At 34.6% G+C, this 23,639-nt stretch overlaps 1 protein-coding gene across 1 annotated transcript in view; it reads right to left on the reverse strand.

Annotated features, from left to right (window-relative positions):
- Window positions 1-23,639, reverse strand: part of LOC127880782 (uncharacterized) — a 222,334-nt gene that overhangs the window by 154,473 nt on the left and 44,222 nt on the right. The window lies entirely within an intron of this gene.

The raw sequence follows: 23,639 nt of genomic DNA on the forward strand, positions 1-23,639 counted from the left end.
TTATTACACTTCGGGCGTTATTACAATTCAGGTTGTCAAGAAATTGTCATAATGTAATAACTTTATTACAAATGAGGTTGTATGAGAACACCCTTTTTGTCATTCATAGGTCGTATTACCTTATTAAGATACACTTTTATATACATTTATACACTCTATTTTGCAATACTTTGTGTTTGAAAATGCGATCAGATGTTAAACCAAGAAATAGGTTTATTATACTTTCGGGAGTTATTACAAATCAAGTTGTCAAGCAATTGTAATAATGTAATAACTTTATTACAATTGAGTTTGTATGAGGACACCTTTTTGTCATTAATTGGGCGTATTGCCCTATTAAGATACATTTCATATACACGTATGCATTATATTTTGCAATAATCTGTGTTTGTTGTGTTTGAAAATGCGATCAGATGCAATTTTAAACCAAGAAATAAGCGTATTACACATTCGGGCGTTATAACAATTCAGGTTGTCAAGCAATTATAATAATTTAATAATTTTATGACAATTGTGGTTGTATGAGAACACCTTTTTTGTCATCCATTGGTCGTATTACCTTATAAAGATACACTTTTGTATACGTGTATACACTCTATTTTGCAATAATTTGTGTTTGAAAATGCAATCAGATGAAAGTGTAAACCAAGAAATAAGTTTATAACACTTTCGGGCATGATTACATTTCAGGTTGTCAAACAATTGTAACAATGTAATATCTTTCTTACAATTGAGGTTGTATGAGACCAATTTTTGTGTCATTCATAGGTCGTATTGCCCTATGTAGATACATTTTATATGCATTATTTTATTCAATAATATGTGTTTGAAAATGCGATCAGATGAAATATTAAACCAGGAAAAAAGTGTATTATTCTTTCGGGCGTTATTACAATTCAGGTTGTCACGCAATTGCAATAATGTAATAAAGTTTATTAAAATTTAGGTCGTAATTACAATTCAGGTTGTAACATAGGTATCCCTGTAAACCGGTTTAAACCGGCTGTGCATACATGACGCCTTGACAGTTCCAAGGCGGTGACCCAAGCTTCTCAAAACATTGAGTTTTCAATGTTGTTGTGTGTCTTTTCTAATAACTTATTTAAATTAGCATATTGCTGGACCAAGGTTGGGATCTCTCCAATCGGTTTAACCCCCAAGTGCTTTGCATTGACCATTCAAATGTCAGACATTGATCTCAGTTTTATTCGCATTTTGTGTTTTATGTTCTAATGTTTTGTTTTTTATTGTTCTGTTAGGCAAATGGTCATTTGCCTTAAATACGGGATTTTCTGTTGATATCTGGGAGTTTCTTTATTTTATAGCTGTGATTTTTCCGCCATTTTTAACAGCCAAATACAGGCTGTTTCCCCTTGCAAACTACAAGTTTCCTAAAACTGATTTCTCCCCTAGCATTTAGACGTTTTCATTAAATTAATTCCAAATACCTACTTTTTTATAATCACAAAAGCTTTATTTTATCATCTTTTGGATGCGAATATATGATGGTTCAGCATATACATGAAATTCATATTGATCTTTACCGTATTAATGTCTGTTTTGTTGATTTTCAGCTAAAACTTTTCCTTTTGAAAGCCACATGTTGTTTTGAAAATAAATCAAGAACTCCACTGTTATAGACATATTCCCCGCCAGCATTGCCTTGGCATCGAATAACATGATTCAGAAAATTCAACCCAATACAGGTCATTATTATTCAGTGCAAGTCATTACAAAAAGTGTTGGAATCGGATCTAAAACTCATATTGACTGTTTAAAACACTTATAATAACGGGCAAATAATAATAATAAAATTCTTACCTGTTTGATAAAATTTACTAACCGGTTATAAATGACAATGTTATACTCTGGACACAGACAAGATGGAAACATTTGAACATATTTAGACATTTGACCTATAAGTGTGCCCTAGACCTTGGAGGTAGAGACCGGTTGTATAGCATGACATATCATATAATGATGGGAAACAGTTGTAGTGAAGTTTAATGAAAATTGCTTAATAAATGACAACTTATGCTTCGGACACAAACGGGAAGGACGGACAGTGACGATTCCGAAATCCCCCGATTTACTGGCGATGGATAATGGAATGTCCTGTCATGGCGAACATTGTTATAAAGCTCCAACCATAAGTGGCTAAGATATGCTCCTGAATTAAGTAAAACATTGTACAATATTTAAACATTTGCCTTTTGTGACCTTGACCTTGGAGCTAAGGACCTGGCTTTTTAGCACGACACAGCCTCTAATGATGGGAACAATTTGTGCCAAGTTTAATTAAATTTGCTTAAAAATAACAAAATTATGCTCCAGACATAAATCAGTGTACAACATTATGGACGCTTGACCTATAAGCGTGACCTTTACCTTGGAGGCAGGGACCAGGTTGTTAAGCAGGAAACATTGTATAATGGTGCGGAACGTTTGATCCAGATTATCGTAAATGAAATTCCACTTATAAATTACAAAGGTTATGTTCTGGACACAAACGGGATGGAAACATTGTACCATATATAGACGCTTTACCTAAGTGTGACCTTGACCTTAGAGGTAGTGCCTGGTTGTTTAGCGTGATACATCGTCTAACAATTGGGAACATTTGTAGCAAGTTTATTGATATTGGCATAATAAATGAAGTTATGCTATGGACATGAACTGGATGGAAACATTTGACCACATAGACATTTGACCTATAAGTGCAACCATGACCTTGGATGTGGCCAGGGACCTGGTTATTTATGGTGACACACTGTCTTATGATGGGGAACATTTGTATCAAGTTTAATAAAACGGGCTTTGTAAATGATGAAGTTATGCTCCGGACACAATTGAGGCGGACGGATGGTCGCGTTTTTGCATATCCCTGTCCGTGCGGGATATAAAAGACAGTGTATTAAGGGACTGCATGGGGGTTTTTACCAAATTTTGTGAAGATGCCCTAGCCGTGTCATTTTGTGAAAAGCAGGTCATTTTATCAAAAATAAGAAATTTTAGAAACAGTATAAACACAGTTGTAAAATAGTTACAGGGGTGTCAACTTATCAAAATCTAAAATCCTGAAAATAAACCTTGCATTTGTGGGCCAGGACACAAAAGGGTTAATAATTTATGTACCTTTATTGACTATCGTTAACTTAACATTTTGTGGCAATAATCTTAAAATACCCGAAAAACATCCTCCGAGTTATATCAATATCAAAAGTGGTCCTTTAGGGCTTAATCCTGATTTCAGGAATAATCCTGAACTTTGACACTATGTAGTTACTCACAGCTATTGGCCCTCTCTGTACCCATAAAAGCTCAGGGCTTTCAAGAAGAACTAGTACTTTAGTTTTATAAGGATTTGCCCCACATATAGGACGACTTGCCCCACAAATATACCGACTCGTCCCATCATAACTCCTTGCTCCAGCTAGGATTCGAAAAGGGCATGTGGGCTTTTTTGTCAAAAGGGCACTTTCGACACGCAGTATTTTGTCGAAAGGCACTTTCAACGCGCAGTATTTTGTCAAAATGGCACTTTCGAGCGCGCGGGCGTTTCTGGAATGCTTTATGTTGCATGTTAATTTATATGTTATTAATAATTGTTAGAATATATTATTACCATTTTAATTAAACCATTCAAAATCATGCCTACAATGAGAAATAAATTAATTACAATGGTATAAAATATTTATTAATTGTCATATGTTAAAAAAATATTTTGTTAAGGGCATGGGGCCACGGAAGGGCAGGGCGGAGGTTCAAAAGGGCTGGGCGTGGCGTATTCAATATTCAATTTAGGCGTAGCTGGAGCACTGATAACTTTTATGGTAGGATTTATTTGCAATTTGTTAATACACAATGTCACAATTAGCCTTAGTTTCTTTGATTCAATTTGTTAATGTTTGTGCTGTATTTCGATTTTATTGTGTTTACAGTAAAGTAGATAAACACGAAACATTAACATTATTTGAATGTTTGACAGTATAACGAAAGCCATCATGGGTAAATTGTTTAAATTATTCACGAGGTCAAGGTTATATTTCAGGTATATTTGACACAATCTATTGAACATGTGTAATGACATAACACAAACTAATAAGATTTTATTTCAAGTTTGATAGCAATAGCTTGGGTGGGATATTTAGACGGTCCTTCAAAAATTAAAGTAAATAAATATTTGTAGTTTTTTTATAACCATGTTTCAAAGAAAACAAGTGATGTGTTTGTAATAATTTCCTCACTTTAATTAGAAGATCATGTCATGATCATATCACTAAAGAAAACCAATATTTTCTATATAGTCAGTGACAAGAGCTTAAATGTTTCGTACCAGTATTTTAGAACTCATTGATATCAAACAATCAAAGTACTGAATGTACTGGTGTGACGATACTTTTGAGAGGATGGATATAAAAGCATTAAGTTAAGTTTATCTACATCACCACAATCACCACAATTGTGTATGTTGGTACGAAAAAAAAATTGGGTACAAAAATTTGCGAAAAAAATTTGGGTATGAAAACAAATTTGGGTACGAAAAAATATTTGGGAACAAAAAAATTGGGACCGAACAAAATTTGGGTACGAACAAAAAATTGGGTACAAAAAATTTTAGGTACGGAAAAAAATTGGGGGAACGGGAAAGTAGTACCTGTGGGGAACTTGACCCACACTCGCACATTTTCGGCCCTTTCCGTCAAACATCAGATAAGTTCCTCAAAGGCAATAGTATGAATACACATTTCGGAAGCGGTAATGCGGTCCTACTTACGCGCGTCAAAATGTAAATATTACACAAGTCTGTCAGGATTTATTGAATTAACGAAGAAAATCGTGTATTGATGTAAGTTTTTTGAAGAAATGTGCAGAAAAGATATTAAACAAGAGCTGTGTTTGTGAAACACAATGCCCCCTGCTGTGCAGCTTTGAAGTCATATATTTTACCTTTGACCTTGAAGGATGACATTGACCTTTCACCACTCAAAATGTGAAGCTCCATGACATACACATGCATGCCGAATATGGAGTTGCTATCTTCAATATTGGAAAAATTTGACCTTTGACCTTGACCATGAAGGCTGACCTTGACCTTTCACCAATCAATATGTGCAGCTCTATGAGATACGCATGCACGCCAATATTGAAAAAGTTATGGCCAATATCAAAGTTTTTGGACAGACAGACAGACGCTTTATATTTGACATTTGACCTTGAAGAATGACCTTCACCTTCACCTTTCACAACTGAAAATGTGCAGCTCCATGAGATGCACATGTATGCCAAATATCAAGTTGCTATAATCAATATTAAACAAGTTATGGCAATTAAAGTTTTCGGACGGACGGAGAGACTGACACACTGACTGACTGACTGACTGACTGACTGACTGACTGACTGACAGTTCAACTGATATAGGCCACCCTACCGGGGGCATAAAAAGCAATGGCAATATTTTTCTCAGCCACATTATTGTTAATAGTTTGATATCACAAAATGAAAGTGAAAGAAGAACTGTCAAAAATGACAACCTGTCAACGTGTTGTTTTTGCTGGCACGAGAGGTCGATTACACTCAATGTGTTCACATTTTGACCATAGGCTTTGTCAATGACCTTTATAGTATGGGTAGCTTTGATATTATTTATTGCTATCATGTAACTGCATGATTGTGTATATGTTTACAATACAAAAAGCATAAATAATGATATAAATATACTGACTGAGCTTATAATTATCTGAGAACTATAGCCAGGTCAATTAAGGACTTAAAATACAATTTTGTGTCCTGATTTCATGAAGAAATGACAATTCATGTCCTAGATTTCAAATTCAAGGCTCTGGTGTGACACATTGGTAGCATTACCGTTAAACTGTTACCATGCTATCTAAGGAAATCTAAATCAGGCACTGATTTTTCTTGTTTTAATACAGTCATAGATCAGTTGTGGCCTCTGGGTAAAGACCAATTTTTGCTTACTTGTCACACCCTTAAAACTTTCCACAAGTCTATACATGTAATAGCAAATCTGGATTTACTTTAGCTCTGTTACAAGAGTGCTGGTAAAGTCCAGTCACATATTTAAATCTAGGCCATGTCAAAATCAAAGTGTCAAAGACAAATGAAAGATGCGTTCATTAATTATTGTCCAGTTGTTTACTACTGCTGTAAGTTTTTATAAAATATGACTGATGAACATCATGTGAGAAAAAATTCACATTATCATTGAATATCAGGTTAAGCAGCCTTTTAGATAACAAAGTATGCTAGTTTTCAATGTCGCTTCTGGGGATCAAACCCGTAGGGCTTTTAGGAAGATTCTGAAATTTTCGATCCCTCGAGAGCAACCAAACCAAAAATTAAGTCAAATATTGCCGACTCGGTTTTTTGAGTCGGTTCATGAGGGATAATGGAGCTCGATTGGACATTGTCGGCTCTGGTACTACTTACATGTACCCCGGCTACTCTTAAGTATACTTACATGTACCCTGGGTACTCTAAGTATACTTACATGTACCCCAGGTATGGTAAATAAACGTAATTGTACTCGGTCCATATTAGACTGTACCCGAGTTGTATTCGCGCCCAAAATCCGATGTCGTAAAACGCGCAACCGATAATTTTAAACACACTTCTCTTCAAAAAACACTGCATCAACATGCTTTTTGCGTATGCGTTCCGATAATATAGAGGCCATTCTACAGAAAATTGACATAACTGTGCAGGGCTTAACACTAAGGCACGTTCGAACGACATTCACTGCCCGTACCTTGGTCCGGGCTAGCCAATGTCCCAGGAACATGCCCGACCGGTCGTTTGTATTTTGGGCGGGATTATATGTTCTATATCAATAAACTGCGTTTTAAATAAGCTTTTCAAAGATGCAAAAATCTTAATACAGTACGATCAGATGACAATTAAATCCCAGAGTGAGTTCGGAGACAACAAACGGATCGTATCTCGAAATAGATTCGGAATCCCCTGATTGCAATCAAAAAGAGGCCGACAATTCAGAAAATCCCCGGTGGTTTTCCTAGTAAAACACGTCAGTACATATTTTTAAACGGAATGCCGCTAGACACGGTTTTTGATTGGTTTCCTCGAAGTGACGTGTTTTCTCAATGAAAATACGTTCGAAACTAAAAGCCGGGATCGCCCAGGATCGTCCGGAATAATGAAGGTATAAAACTCGACATTAACACAAAGTAACTATAAAATTAATAGTTATTTATCAATTTTAAATAATTTGTAATTGTTGTCATAATGGAAAAATTATTCCATCCTTTAGACGATTACTAAATCCATTTACAGGAAGATAGAGACTTTATTTAGATTAGAAGTGTTTTGACAATATTTTTTACGCAGTTCAATTAGCAAAACTAATATTAATGGTCGATCCCGGCTTTTAGTAGAGAGTTAACCCTGTACAATTGTTACAACTACCGTAACATGTTATTTTGCTAAGATTCACTTACCATTTCTTGTAAGACGGTAACCCGGCAATCTATGTAAAAAGGTTTTAACGTTCATGTCGTTGTTTAAGTTTGGCTTTACGGGTGGGGATGGGGGTTCCTCGGATACGAAAAGAAAAGGGAAGGAGGAAAGTAAGAGAAAGTATGAGGAAATAAAAAAACAAGAAAATTTCTCCAGAAATGGCGTGAAGATTACAAATAGATGTCTTAAATAGATGAATATTGATTTCAATAGCATTAGTAAGGCAAGCTAATAAGAATGATTTAATCATAATTGCGCAAGAAAATACAAGTTGAATGATAAGTATAAAGGTTTTTATAATACTTGGGTCATGGCACATGAAAGATTGGTCAGGGCTAGTAGGTTCTGCATTTACTAGCCCGAACGGGCTAGTTGAAAAAAAATAGTGTTAAGCCCTGATGTGTATATATATAATTATTACAAAAAAATAGTCGACAACGACGGATTTAGGGTTAAATTTCCCGGGTACATTTCAGTATATTTACCGTACCCGGAATTTATGTAAGTATACTTAAGTGTACCCGGGGTACACGTACGTAGTACCCGAGCCGACAATGAACAATCGAGCGATACTGGAAGGTGCAACATCTCTCACGCCCCCTAGCATCGCCTTTAGCAGTATTCAATTCTCAACAGGAAAGTGCTGGAGTCATTGATCCCGAGGGTCATTGATCCCGAGGGACAAGAAAAACAATTGATTAAAGTTCGAAATAAATAATTTGATTAATGACAATTCTAGTATTTGAGCCAGGTCACAGGAAAAGCGCAGTCAAATCAGTATCCAATTAAATTATTTGTTATTGTCAGAAAAACGCTTTTAAGCAAACAGCTTTCAACCGACTGCAGGCTGATCTTGATCCAAACTGGCCACAATCGCCTTAATGTCTCTTTTACTGTGACACAGTTCATTTAACTTTAAAATGATAAAAAGGACTAACACTAAGTGTATACAAACCAGTAAAGAGTTTGAAATCAATGTTGAATTTCAGGACAGCTTGGTGATCTGCAAATCCCCGATGAAATGTTGATATCGGGTATCCTAGTCATTCAATAAGTCGCAAAATGCTCGAATACAATTTATAAAGCACAATGTGACTTATATTGATAACTAAAAATACCAGTATGCCAGTTTTGCCGTGTCAAGCTGTTACGATCCAGAAAGTCCTTCATTCACATCGAGTATATATCCTTCGAATTCCAACAATTGTTGTCATAAGCGGAAATGTAGTGAATAAATAATTCATAAATAGACAGATTTACCGTTTACTTTTTGAAATAACAATAAAAATGCAACATGCATGATTCGTATTTTAGGCAGTAAATCACCAAATATAGCCATAACGTTGTTTTAATTTTAAAAATTGAAGAATGTGCATAAAAATTGCAACATCTTTAACAATAAACATAGATTATATGCCATATTAAATCAAATTTCGTTAGAAAAATAAATAAAACGCGTCGCAAAAAGTATGCTTTGCTGGCAGGATTCGAACCTGCGCCGGAAGATCCCAAAAGATGTATATCGCCTTAACCACTCGGCTACGGCACCTTAATGTAATGCCTCGGTCACACTGTCACGAATCAGAGCTACGAACAAGCTACGAATACTTTTCGCCACAGTTCTTAGCTATCCTTACTGGACCGTGGCTCTCCGTACTTGATCCGTGATCAGTCGTAGTAGTTTTTGGATGTCCGTAGCGACTCTTGACAAATTTTTAACATGTTCAAAAAATTGCTACGAATTTATCGATCGTAGCGTATCCGTAGGAGTCCGTACTAAACCGTACTGATTCGTACTGGTTCGCAAAGACACCGTAGTCGTCCGTACCTTTTCGTAGGCCAAAACGATTTTCAAGGACTTCAACGGATTGATACGAAGAACTACGAAGCGGTACGGTTACGCTACGTATTAGCTACGAGTATTCCACGGATATACCACGGAAAGCCACGGTTCTAGTACGTTGTAATACGGATAGGCAGGAATTTGCACGATCTTGTACGATGTACTACATTTCAGCACGAAACAGTACGGACATGTACGGTCCACTACAATAAATTGCTACTGAAATAGAGTTCACAATCATGAATTGCCAGCAAATTGCGTTTGCGATAAATCTGTTGCACTTGGATATTGATATGGCACAAAACACAGGTGGTTAGCGTGTGGCTATGATATTTATTAGTCAAAATATCATTTTAAATGATAAATAATCATATTATAACGAAAGTCAACTTTTCTGAAAAAATATATATCAAATATATAATATATAACAAGGTATCCAACTCAAAATCAACCGAAAACAGGGTGCATCGCTTTGAACAGCCATAACGTCATCAAGTGTGCAGCGATTTTCACGAACCCGGTCCTATTCAACGCAGAAATGAATTTACTTTCTTGAAATGTATATATCTTGTTATATTTCTACCAATGCTGGGTTAAATTTTAAGAAATAACACGATACACAACTCGCGTGACCTACTTGATAGCGATCAGACATGATTCATGAATGAAATCTTAAGGTGTAAAGACACACCTTCGCATTGGACCAATGAAATCACTAGTGTGTTAAAAATGTCGGTTAGTAAAAATGTATGTAAACAAAGGTTTCAAACGGCGCCGGACAGTTAGTTTCGATGCATAATGCAACGGCAAGCACGATAAGAATGTTTTTTTCATACGTGTTATTGATTATGGTATCGAGGTCCGTGAACGTTGCAGGGAAAATGCCATTTACCCTTGTGTTTCGTGTTATTTCTTAAAAGTTGACCCAGCATTTATTTGTTTGTTATAAGATGATTTTTTATCATTCAAAATGATGTTTTCAGTAATTAATATCATAGCCACACGCTAACCACCTGTGGCACAAAATGCAGAGGCCGTAGTCGAGCTCTTTGACGATATGCACATAGGTAATAATTATTCAATATCGTATAACAAGTATAGCTTTGTGCTAAAGGTTACGTATTTTGCAAATATTAGAATTTGAACTTACTAGTAACACATTTTTTTTATTTGCAGGTAAGTGTCTGCCTCATATGCCTTTTGAATCTTGCTCTTACTTTTACGTGATTTATTAATTGTTAAATTAATAGCCGACATAATAAAATACAAAATTAATTATACTTTCCTAGGCATAATCTATATTTATACATCAATAATTACATACTTTATCAGGTCAGAGAAGAAAAAGTAGGTGGTGGATAACAGATTGGCTTTTAAGACGACCCGGCTCTTGGTTTTGGATGGAGGAGGTAGACTCTTCCCCAGACACGGCTGATTCCATTATTTCTGTTACGCGCTGTTGCTGCCGCTGGGATGTTCTCTTTTTGGGAGGCATAATGTGTATGACAATACAAGAGGCTGTGAGCGCAATGTTCAATCGTAGTTCGTTCCTACCTGTCCGTACCAGTCCGTCGAAATTCCCACTTCTTCTTAGCGGACCGTTCTAGTTCGTACTTACCCGTACTAGACCGTAGCGGATCCGTAGTTAGATCGTGCTGATTCGCGTAGCATCGTACCAGACCGTAGCGGATTCGTAGTTTGATCGTACCGATTCGTGGCGCTCCGTACTAAATCGCGTCGATCAGTAGCAGTCCGTACCTTTCCTTGTTCGTTTTCCAACATTTTGATGGTAGATTCGTTGTGCTCCGTACTGAAATCGTAGCGGCCTACGAATTTTGACAATTTCGTAGTCATTCGTAGCCGATTGAATCGTGGCTCATTCGTAGCTCTGATTCGTGACAGTGTGACCGAGGCATTAGGCTCTTCAACCTTCGAAGCAATCGCGGAAAATCATTATGGGTGCGCTACCTTAAAGTGATATTATGGGCATCTAACAGTTTATAGGTGTCTATCGAAACCGTTGTTTATTTTTGGTGTTTTCACTTCATATACACTTATATTTGTTAATGCAGGATCAACATACTAAAACAATATCCCGGAAAGAGAAAAAAAATGCATTTGAATATCAACCGTACTTTCGTTCGACAACTAATCATGCATGTACGATGTGATACTAAATTTAGTTTTAGTGCAGATTCGTTTATACGACACAAAAACACAATTTTGTTTTACGGATCATTTCGGCTTCAAGGACTCACCAGTCACGTAAAATATCGAATATGAAATATATTTTTATAAACAACCGGTAGCAAGATAAGTTGCAGATAGTTGGTCAGTAACCACATTTTAACTAACTCTTTTGATTGTGAATTCTTTTCAGCTCGATTAAACAGTGAAACATGCCCATAATATCACTTTAAGAAAAGTTAAATCCTGAAATGTAATAGTTTATGTATCGGTTAGCAGTATAGGTTCTCCATGGTTAGACAATTGGTTAAGGGGAGCGTATCTTGAAAAACTTTGTAAAAGTAACACCCCCCCTCCTATGGTGGAGATTCAGACAGTTGAAAAAAAACATCAGTAAATTATTTATCAATATGACTGATTCCGAGTATAGCTGTATCATATCTATGTCGCTGCAAAGCAACACGAGATGAACGTATATATAACTATAATTGTGCTTCGATATGAATAAAAGTCTTCGCGTTTTGATTCATTTACGTTTTTAACCGTTAAACAAATTTAAAACGCTTAATATTGAAGACAATAACACGGTTTAGCCTAAACTACATGTTACAACAGTAACAACAAGTAATACTTCCAGATCTGGACTAAGTAATGTAATATCTACCGTAAACTCTTTGAGGGATAAATATTGCGAGGAGTTTAGAGTCAATGGTGGTAGTCGCTCTTTACAATTTCGACGTGACAACGTAATTCTTAGAAACAAATCGATAAAAACAAATACAGTGATTTAATATGTTTTGTTTCGGAAGTCGTCTAACTATTTTCCTGTGTTTTAGGATTTTATTAATAATTTGTGAAAATGCGTTTATGCAAATTAACTTGAGTTACCCGTAATAAATCCCACTGTTAGTTTTCCCATTTTGTCTCGTGGCGGCGATCTTTTTTTTAACTTTAGATTTAATGTAAATTTAGATTTAATGTAAATTGCGAAATTGAAAACATTTTCACATTTTCGTTATTGTTATGATATTTGCGAGGAAACAGTAATACTGACTATTGACCGTGCTCTAAAATATCCATTATATGCATCTTATGACGATTTAAAACCCCGACAATTCAAAAGCGTTACAAACGCGAAGCAATTGAACATTTTGGAGAGTTATGTTGTAATCGCTATATTTTGTGACATTACGAGGACTGCTTATATTAAGTATAAAGTACATAACTCACTATATGAGCACGGATAGAAGGGTGGTAAAAGTGCTACACTTTAACTCCAATGGTAAGTGGTTTAAGCCTAGTTCAGGAATACTTTTTTACTGTCTTTAATTTGATTTTTGTTTCTAATGGAGATATACAGTTCCAAATGCTAACATTTATTACTTTAAAGCATTCAATGATAAATTGCAATAAATGCCAAATCTGTGAAAGGTCCCTTTAAACGATTTCAGAATTAGTATCGACTAGGACTAAAATGAATACATAGAAGACATACCGACTTCTTTGATTGTCCGTTGTTTATATGTCTGTAAAACGTTGATGATTCTGTTGTTGTTATTGCTAACGGACTTGTTTATGTTCGTGTTAAATGTTTGTATTTATCAAACGCGCTTTAGGCATGTACATCATGTGTGAATGTGTTTTCATATGAAAACAAATTATAATTACAACATAATTTATATATGCGTTGTTACGATTGTTAAATAAATAAACAAAACATGCATTACATGTGTTATTAATACCTTATGTTAATAAGCAAACTGTTGCGGATGAATATAAATGTTTAAGCCAAGTTTTAAACTATAAATGAATAAGAACGTGCGCAAATGCAGCGAACGAGGCATCTCGGTAATTAACATATGCCAGCTTAATACAAACTGCTTGGTGAAGTTCTATTTCATTTTTTACATTCATATACGTTTGATACGATGGTGCTATGTATAATATACATGTAATAGGTTTATGAAAATGGATCAGTGACTTTGTTAACGATTGGAGCTGCTCACAACTTAATAATAAATTTAAAAATTGATATTGTTCATTGAGAAATAGCTGTGTTGGTCCTGTTTACATGTAATCCTCGTTCTGAGAAAACGGGTCTTAATGCATATGCGTAAAGAAACGTCACGGATAAGTCGCACACCATAATCAGTGACCAAACTTTCCGCCTATACTGGATTATCGCTGAGAAAAGACATCATATAATAACACAAACTCCATTAGCGGAAATTATCGTCCCCACCCCCGGAAACCCGATATGCTGTGAGAAGCTGGATGTGCTAGGAGAAGTTGCCGATAGATTTCGATGAATTTCGGTAGGGTAAGTAAATCCAGTTCTATAATTGTTTAAAGACATTTTTGCATTAAAATATATTTTGGTGTATGCAAAGGAGGTATAACAATGTATGTTAGAAAAATCTTGGTTATTAATGTTCAGGATTTATTGAAAAATGGCTATTTAAAATCGACGATGCAGGGATTTCTCACCTATTTAGCACTTTATATACAAATTTCTTTAAAGGTAGGCCAGTGAAAAACTTTTTGCAGCGACAATTATATTAACCAATGTCCCCGAGTAACATATCCGCCAGGGTTTCTTAAAATAAAATCGTATTGGTGGAAAAATTTGACGTTTCATTCAACATGTTAATGAAAAAATGATATGACATGGTGCTGTACAATGAAGTCGAGATATGACATGAGTGCAGTTCATTTATAAACTTAAAAGCTCACTATTACAGCTGATTTATGCCCACTCTGATGAATTGTAGATCATTTTCTTTGAACTTTGAGGTTTTATAATTATATTCGTTCTGAAGCTAAGTTAATTTCCAGCTTATTTGTATCATTTTTTATTGTTTAAAAATCATTGTAAATGTAAAGCAATTGATTCACACAGGTACAAATATACGTCAGGTAGGCAATCTAAACATTTATAATTATATTTTCTGCCTATAGTTCCAATTATGGGTAGACTTTCATAAATGTGAACTAAATTTGGATCTATTATACATGACTTCAAGTTGACAGCTTTGCACGCGTGTAAATGTTTGCTTCTTTTCGTTCGTTTTGGTAATGATATATTCAAAATGTAAACATTTATTTTCAAAACCCAATCCGCGCCTCGTTTTTGCATAGATAACACGCATTTTTCATCAGATGAAGCTCCAAGCCTTGAAGGAATATATTCAGCCAGATTTCCGCAAATTATAACATCGTACCATCGCATTGTCGCCATCGTACTATCGCGTTGTCGCATTGTCGCCATCGTATTGTCGCACTGTCGTCCTCGTACTATCGCATTGTCGTCATCGTATTGTCGCACTGTCGTCATCGTAATATCGGATTGTCGATTGTCGCCCTCTGGATTTTAATGTGTAACCACGATGGCACAAACGGTATTCTGTATTCTCCTTGTGGCATAACGGTATATGCTTATTGTTTATTCTTATGATAGAAATTTAAGTACAGATAGATTTAATAATAGGGAAATATTTTAATAATATGTTTGAGTATGTAACGTTGCTGTATGTTGCGGGTATTTAGGAATTAACATAACAGATGTCAGTTCGGATAGGATGTATTAAAATTGTAATGAAGTTTGAAAAATTGATTGTGGAAGTATGGTTTCATTTCTCCAATGTAGTTCATTTATCGGGAACACGTGTTGATTTGTATTAATCCTTGATAAACAATTTGGCTCGTATTACTTCAAACCAATACATAACGAGTCTCATTTCAGAAATGGTATATATTGAAATTTAAATAATTGATTATATAAGTTTAATTCCAATTTCCCAAGGTACATAACATATACAAGTTCAGATTGAATGTGTATCGAATGTGTATCGGGGTTTACATAATTTATTATAGAAGTGTTAGGTTTCATATTACCAATGAGGTTTGTCCATAGATAACATCTGGTTATATGATCAAGTATGCTAATGAAATGAGGTTTCCTGTTCCCAACGTGATAATTGTGTATTGCACTTTTCTGCTGTGACAGATGCATGAGAATCCATCCAATCAATAAGGGTTATTCGAAGGGATGGGTTTAGAAAATCGGGGGAAAAGTACAGTCAACCAATCAAGAATGGGAAAGGAAATATCTAAATTTTATGTTTATGTACCTTGGAATAAAATGCTGTGTTATTGTGGTAAGAGGGTCATTCTGCGGTTAGATTTGGAAAAGAACTTTGAGAGTTGTCACGTCTTCTTGACGTGGTGGTCATGTTGGCCGCCGCGCTGTAAAATTGTATTTCACGAACAATAGTAAGCGTTGTGTTAGAATATATTCAACAGAAATAAATCACGATGAAAACGGAAATGAACTTTGTTTGTTACTGTGTGTTTTCCACGAACGATACCTAATTACGTGACACTCCTACTTGCCCACTATACACTGTTAAATCATAACCTATATCTCATTATTTTTGTTTCAGGTCAACATGTTTGCCTTCACTTGCTTTTACTGTCCTAAGAAGTAGATATCATTGAGAGAAACTGTCAAACACATTAACAGTTGTCACAAAAACGACACAATACGTTACAAGCAGCTGGAACTTTATAGTGTTACCGGATTATTCGGTTATCGGACTCGAACATATGAAGGGGTTACTCCATCTTCCCATTCAAGTGTAATCATAGACGATAAATTAGTTACCGAAAGAAGACTAAAAACAACAAACAAAAAACTCGAATGGAACGGGTGCTGGTGAAATATGCATAGCAGATTTCGCGTGCTATTATTGTACAGAGAATTCAAACACATAAGACCAACTAATTGAGTACGTGAAAACTAAGCACCAGGGCAAAATTCCGACGGCTTGAACTTGATGAAAACAATGGTATGTTAAGATATCGAACGAAAACAGCAAAGGTACATCCATCATCATTTGAAAATCAAACTGTAAATGTAAATCAGAACGAAGTGAACATTGAACAAGCTGCTAAAGCTTTTGATAATGATTTTGAAGACAAAGATAGTCACCACGACACAACATCTAATGAAGAAGTGTTTCTGGTTGAAAACAAACATTTACACGCGTGCATTGTCGGAGATGTTTACAAAGCTGTCAACTGGAAGTCATGTATAATAGATCCAAATTTAGTTCACATTTATGAAAGTCTACCCATAATTGGAACTTACTATAGGCAGAAAATATTATTATAAATGTTTAGATTGCTTACCGGGCGTGTACTTTTACCTGTATGAATCGATTGCTTTACATTTACAATGATTTTCAAACAATAAAAATTGTCACAAACAAGCTGGAAATAAACTTAGCTTCAGAACGGATATAATTATAAAACCTCAAAGTTTAATGAAAACGATCTACAATGCAGCAGAGTGGGCATAAATCAGCTGTATTAGAGAGCTTTTAAGTTTATAAATGAACTGCACTCATGTCGTGTCTCGACATCTTTGTACAGCACCATGTCATATCATTTTTTCATCAACATGTTGAATGTAAAGTCGAATTTTTACACTAATAAGAATTTTTTAAAGAAACCCTGGCGGATATGTTTCTCGGGGTCAATATAATTGTCGCTGCAAACAGTTTTTCACTGGCATACCTTTGAAGAAATTTGTAAAAAAAAACGTGCTAAATATGGGGGAAATCCCTGCATCGTCGACTTTAAATAGCCATTTTCAACAAATCCTGAATATTAATAACCAGGATTTTTCTAACATACATGGTAAAACCTTCTTTGCATACACCAAAATATATTTTAATTTAAAAACGCCTTTAAACAATAATATAACTGGATTACTTACCCTACCGAATTTCATCGAAATCTATCGGCAACTTCTCCTAGCAAATCCAACTTCTCACGGCATATCGGGTTTCCGAGGGTTGTCCCCGACTAGCCTATGCTGACTGCACGTGGTCATCTGGGATGAAACTTTAATATTATGCATTAAACACCGTTTTCCCCGAGCGATACTTGTTTTATTTCACTGTTATTTTCTGTTCTACGCTACAAGATGCCTTATTTATTTTGAAAAAGTGACCCACCATGAAGAATTTATAAAATGACTTCGGTGAGATAGCTGTTATTAACAAGTTAATATACGAAACTATTGAACGTTCGTCACATGTGGTTCATATATATGGTACGTATTGCCTTTGCGAGATCCCCTAGGTGTGTTTCTTCGACACATAACTGCGTTTAAACTTTTAATGACTAGTTCCTTTTACTACGATGGCATTTACACCAAGGAACACGTGTGTTTATTATGCTATACAACTTGTTCGAAAAATATCGCAAACTTAAAAAAAAATATTCTTTTGTAACATTTACACAGAAATTAGAAAGTCCAGCATTTCATAATCCACCAATACAGACTCATGTATATTCACACAGGGCAAAGCTTTGTTAGTAAAAATAAAAACGAATATGTATCAACTACTATAAAACATTTGTTGTGCGGCCAAATATGGTTAGAACGATGAGTTTCGGCTTGAAAATACGAACTTTATCTGTATCTGCCGAAACAGGTATTTTGGTTTTAACATGTCTTATATACGTTGGCATAAAGGGGACATAGAAAATATTTTATTCAACGGTCTCTATAACGTGCGAACGTCGGTATCTATGACATGCGCACGCGATAGCTATGACGTGCGCACGCGATAGCTATGACGTATCAACGCGTAATCTATGACGTGCGCATGCGATAGCTTTGAAGTTCGCACGCGGCATTTATGACGTCATAGCTACGGCGTGCGCACGAAAAAGCTGACCAATGATACTACGTATCAGATCAGTACTGACTTGCATGACTCCTTTAAAAGGTACCAAGGTCGGCGAAACTCTAAGCAGCCTCCCAATAATAATTAGTGCATCTAAACACTTTGATAAACATTTAAATGGGAGCGTAAAACGTAAATTTTTGATGAAATGTGCATCAATTAATAGTGTTTAGATATAATTTTACGGATGAAAGGTGATACGGTTATGTAAATACTGTAATAGAAAAAAACAACATCTAAACGCACGCGCCACACGTGCAACGTGACCTATTGGACAATTTTTTAATTTCCAAACAGGATAGTGTAGGAATTAAAGGATTCGATTACTGCGATGTAAATTATATTTTTTACATAAATACGCTTTACTAAAACATTAATTGCATTAATCAGCTGCAATAATAAAATAAGCCAAATTTGATTTACACAAAATAGCACAATGTCAGAAAAAATAAAATCCCAAGCGGGTATCGAACTAATGACTTAAATCAAAACGTAACAAAGTTACGATCGGAAGACATCGTATGACAGGTCACGTCCATTGACTAGTGAACTTGCCTTTTGCATAAGCAAGTTTAGCGAATTATTTGGTGTGGGGAAAGTTTTCGAACAGATCTTCGAGAAAATATCATGCATAGTACATTTTAGGTGGCTGACAATGGATGTACAGTGGCACTTTAGGCGATCAAACAGCCATTGTTCACGTTAATTTAATTTGTTTGATTTTATTGATGGAAATGATATGTTAAGATTAATGATCATAATCAGGCTTGTAAACGTTTTAAAGATGAAATTGTTAAGTTTGCTATTTAAATGTTATTTCCGAAACTCAACTTTTGTTTTAATAATGGAAGACACATATTTATTCATTCACATGGCAATTATAATATTGACCGTTTTTCTTATAATTTTACACAGTGTTTTATTTATTAAAGGAGTATGCGTTTGTAATAAACTGAGTACTTACCCATTTAGGATATCTTATCATAATACGTATTATCATTGGTCAAGTAATAGCTACCGCGTGCGCACGTCATAGCTACCGCGTGCGCACGTCATAGCTACCGCGTACGCACGTCATAGCTACCGCGTGCGCACGGCATAGCTACTCGTTCGCATGTCATAGTTCACGTTTAACTGGGCGACATACCAAACATTGATTCTTGCTAAACATGTGGTAACTTGTACTGTTTCAGCCGTATGAAACAATATATCAGATATATTTACGTTCATGTACGGCTTTGCACGCTAAACAATTTTGTTTAATCATATTTATTATTTTGTAGCTTAAAATGAATACAATTTCGACGTAGTACAATACTTCATTTACTTCAAATTTAACGTCTATAAACATGTCCACATTTTTTTTAAATCAAATAGCATCTAATGGAAAATTTCATAAACAATGCAATTATACCATATTAAATACAATAAATATCCAGGTCAATGTTTATCGACAGTTAAATAATAAATTTAGTTTCCAATATATTTAAATTATCTGGGTTGACTGTTTTAAGAAATAATTAACTAATTAATTCACAGCATCAGAGTCGTGTCGAGATTGCAATTTAAGTTATTAAAGAAAGTATTCAACAAAAAGCTCCATTTATTTTTGCTATTGCAATTTTGCCTTATTATTAGAATTACGTAACTTTTCAACTTTATAGGGTAAATACCGCTTTAAATGACTTCTTCTCAGGTCGTTAAATGCCCCGAATCGTAAGATTGTAACACAGAATCTTTAGAGCACCATTTTAATGACAAGAATACAATTGTACAATGAAAAAAATATATATATCAAGTCTCAAACCAGTATAAAAAACGCTCAAAATTGTTACAAATTTTCGCGAATGAAGTTACATTTGTCGACATGAAACTTCATGGTTTAAAATGATCTGTTCATGGGCAACTCAATTCAGGGATCAATGATTTTTTTAAACAACCACATTATAATTCGCATCGGTATTATTTGATGTGTTTATGATAAATCATGTTCTACGTATTTTCTAATTTGTACACTCCGAATTCAAGTTCTTGCATTTGACTCCATCGGTCAGTCGTTTCGTGCAGCGTAAGAACTTAAAGGGATCTTTTCACGTTTTGGTAAATTGACAAAATTGATAAAAAAAGTTGTTTCAGATTCGCAAATTTTCGTTTTAGTTATGATATTTGTGAGGAAACAGTTATACTGAACATTTACCATAGTCTAATATAGCCATTATATGCATCTTATGACGATTTAAAAACCTGAAAATTATAAAGCGTTGCAACGCGAAACGATTGAATAATTTGGATAGTTCTGTTGTTGTCGTTTAATTTTGTGAAACTACGAAGATTTCTTATATAAAGTATAAAATACGTCTCTTTTTACATACTTGGCAGGATTGCCGAGCGGTCTAATTGGGTTTTACTCCAGGACTCCGGGGGTCACTGGTTCGAGCCTTTTTTCCTTTTTTAATTTTTATTCTTGATTTTTTACTGGAGCTTTTTAGATCCAATGTTTACATTTACCAGTATGAAGCATTTAATGACAAACTTCAAAACATGCCAAGATCTGTGAAAAGGCCCCTTTAATATCAGGTTCATACTTTGTTTTGATGTAACTGTTTGTTTATGTAAATGGAATGTGTCATTACCATCAAGTGACTGTTGTGATGTAACTGTTTGTTTATGTAAATGGAATGTGTCATTCCCATCAAGTGACTGTTCAGGCTTACACGTGCGGCTCTAACTGTAAAGTTATATGTCATGTAAGAAAGGAGAAAGGGTTTTGGCCGTGAGATTAAATATAAAGACATGATGTTTTGTCATTTACACACGCAGACAGCAAAACGCAGTCAAGATTAAATGTTGAGTTCAAAAGTAAAAATTTAAACTCTGATAAAATACCAAATATGCATTCATACGGATTATAAATCATTGCAGCTAGTAGACTTCTTAAAAGTGATTCTTTTAACGACTTGTTACACCATGAAATGATGCGTTCGATATTAAAATATTGACCATTAATCTTGCAAATGTTAGGATTATCAACTCGGTAGGGTTTACAAACATTCATGCATTTTGCATGTTGAATTGATGTCGCGTTTGTGATGTGGGTTGGCATACATTATTGGGAACTAACAAATTTAATTATTATTGTATTATATAATTATTTCCTTGTGTGGTAATTACTAATTCTATATGTTTAATGACGTTTTTTAAAGCTTTGAAGTAGATATTAAGCGAAAGTTGTGGAAATCTACTTAAACAAGCAACGTCGTGAACAGAATTTTCCAGTTCAATAAAATGTTTTACTAAATCTATTTTAAACACACCAAAAATGCTGCATAAAACATGCTTGACGCTTTATTGATCATAGTTGATCATTTTGGGATGTTGATTTTAAGGTACGACTTAAAAAGGATGCATTCAAATAGGCGTATATTAATAAACAGTTAAATGTTACAAGGACGATTGTCTTATTTACGTTATTTGTTGACCAATCACGTTTTTAGATTCCTTCAACAACTTTTCATAATTGTGTGTACTATTTGCGTATTTCCAATTCAAAAAGGTTAAAATCATCCATCATTCATCAACACTTTTTAAAGGGGCCCTTTCACGTTTTGGTAAATTGACAAAATTTAAAACAAAAGTTGTTTCAGATTCGCAAATTTTCGTTTCAGTTATGATATTTGTGTGGAAACAGTAATACTGAACATTTATCATGCTCTAAAATATCCATAATATGTATCTTTTGACGATTTGAAAACCAGTTTATTATAAAGCGTTGCAACGCGAAACGATTGAATAACTTGGAAAGTTCAGTTGTTGTCTTTATATTTTGTAAAACTACGAGGATTGCTTATATAAAGTAAAAAATACAATGCGTCATAGCATGAGCACGGATGGCCGAGTGGTCTAAGCGGAAGATTTTTACATCTAGGACTCTAGAGGTCAGTGGTTCGAGCACAGTTGAGGGTTACTTTTTTTCTTTTTTTTAAATTGTATTCTTGTTTGTTTACTGGATATTTTTAGGTCCAATGTTAAAATTTATCAATATAAAGCATTTAATGACAAGCTTCAATATATGCCAAAATCTGTAAAAAGGGCCCTTTAAATCTCTGTCCCAAAACGATACTTTATTTACTTGTTAAAGACATTCCTTAAAAAAGTGCCAAAAGAGCGTGACTTATGCTTGATTCAACTTGCAAAGAACATAACCATGACGCAATTTAGGATTTTACATGACGCATACATTTTCTAAACATATGTAAATACATATTACACATAAAATGCAAACAATTATAAATAAAATGAAGTTTATCCTTTGTAAAAGAAAGTATTTCCCGAAATAGTTCATATTTATCAGCTTATAATTTTTACCAGCGCATTGATATTCAGAATGACAAAATTTCCATATAGACTAGTTCACTTGTGGAAAAGTATGATTAAATAATTATGTGAACATGATTGATAGCTTGTAATCAACTTATATCGCAACAAACTATTCGGTACCTGCATAGTACTTACCCAAGTCATAACGGAATTTGATCACCAAAACCTTGGAATTTGACTTAGGAAGTAAATGGAAAAATGCTCAACCCTATATAATGTTGAATAGTTAAAAAATATATAGGAGCAACAGCAAATTTGATAAATATAGTTAGCTTTTCGCAGGTACCAAATCCTGGACCACTTGATGGATAAGCATTCTCTTTACCTCTTCAACTCATAAGTATTTGTTATCGTGTTGTGAATATTAAAACTAATATCTCTCAAAGGCGCATATCACTAAAATTGGGCAACACATAGAGTCAACAAATTGTTCATATTATAGTAAAACAGTAAATCAATGCAGAACATTTCACATTTTGCGAAGTAAAGGTATTTTAAACAAATGCGAACATTCATTTGTTCCTACTGGTTGGAAATTTCTAAAACGTTTTATTGGTTGTTGATAAAGGTCAATTTAGGTGAATACCTTGGTATGAAAGCTATTCCCAAGAAATGAGAAGTATGGTAATACATTTAACGGAAACATCTCGTACCTTATATAAATACAATGCATAAGTGACAAATGACGAAAATAGTAAATTATCGTTATCAAAAATTATTTCTCCTTTCCATTGTTTCAAAAATGCATATGAAACACGATTAATAGTGGTATTTGTGACAACAGGAATTGTGCTTTGTTCCGCACGGTAATAAGTTCCGACATATGCATATAAGGTTTACAACTCCAATAGTGGAATTACAGACGAAGTTTCGAATGTCTTTAAGTATTTTTCCGATCTCTACTTGAATAGTTAAAAAAGTAAACTTATATTAAGAGGAAGTGCACAGTATAAGAACCATAAGCTCTCTTATCAATA

Source organism: Dreissena polymorpha, chromosome 5, assembly GCF_020536995.1.
Source record: "Dreissena polymorpha isolate Duluth1 chromosome 5, UMN_Dpol_1.0, whole genome shotgun sequence".
NCBI lineage: Eukaryota > Metazoa > Mollusca > Bivalvia > Myida > Dreissenidae > Dreissena > Dreissena polymorpha.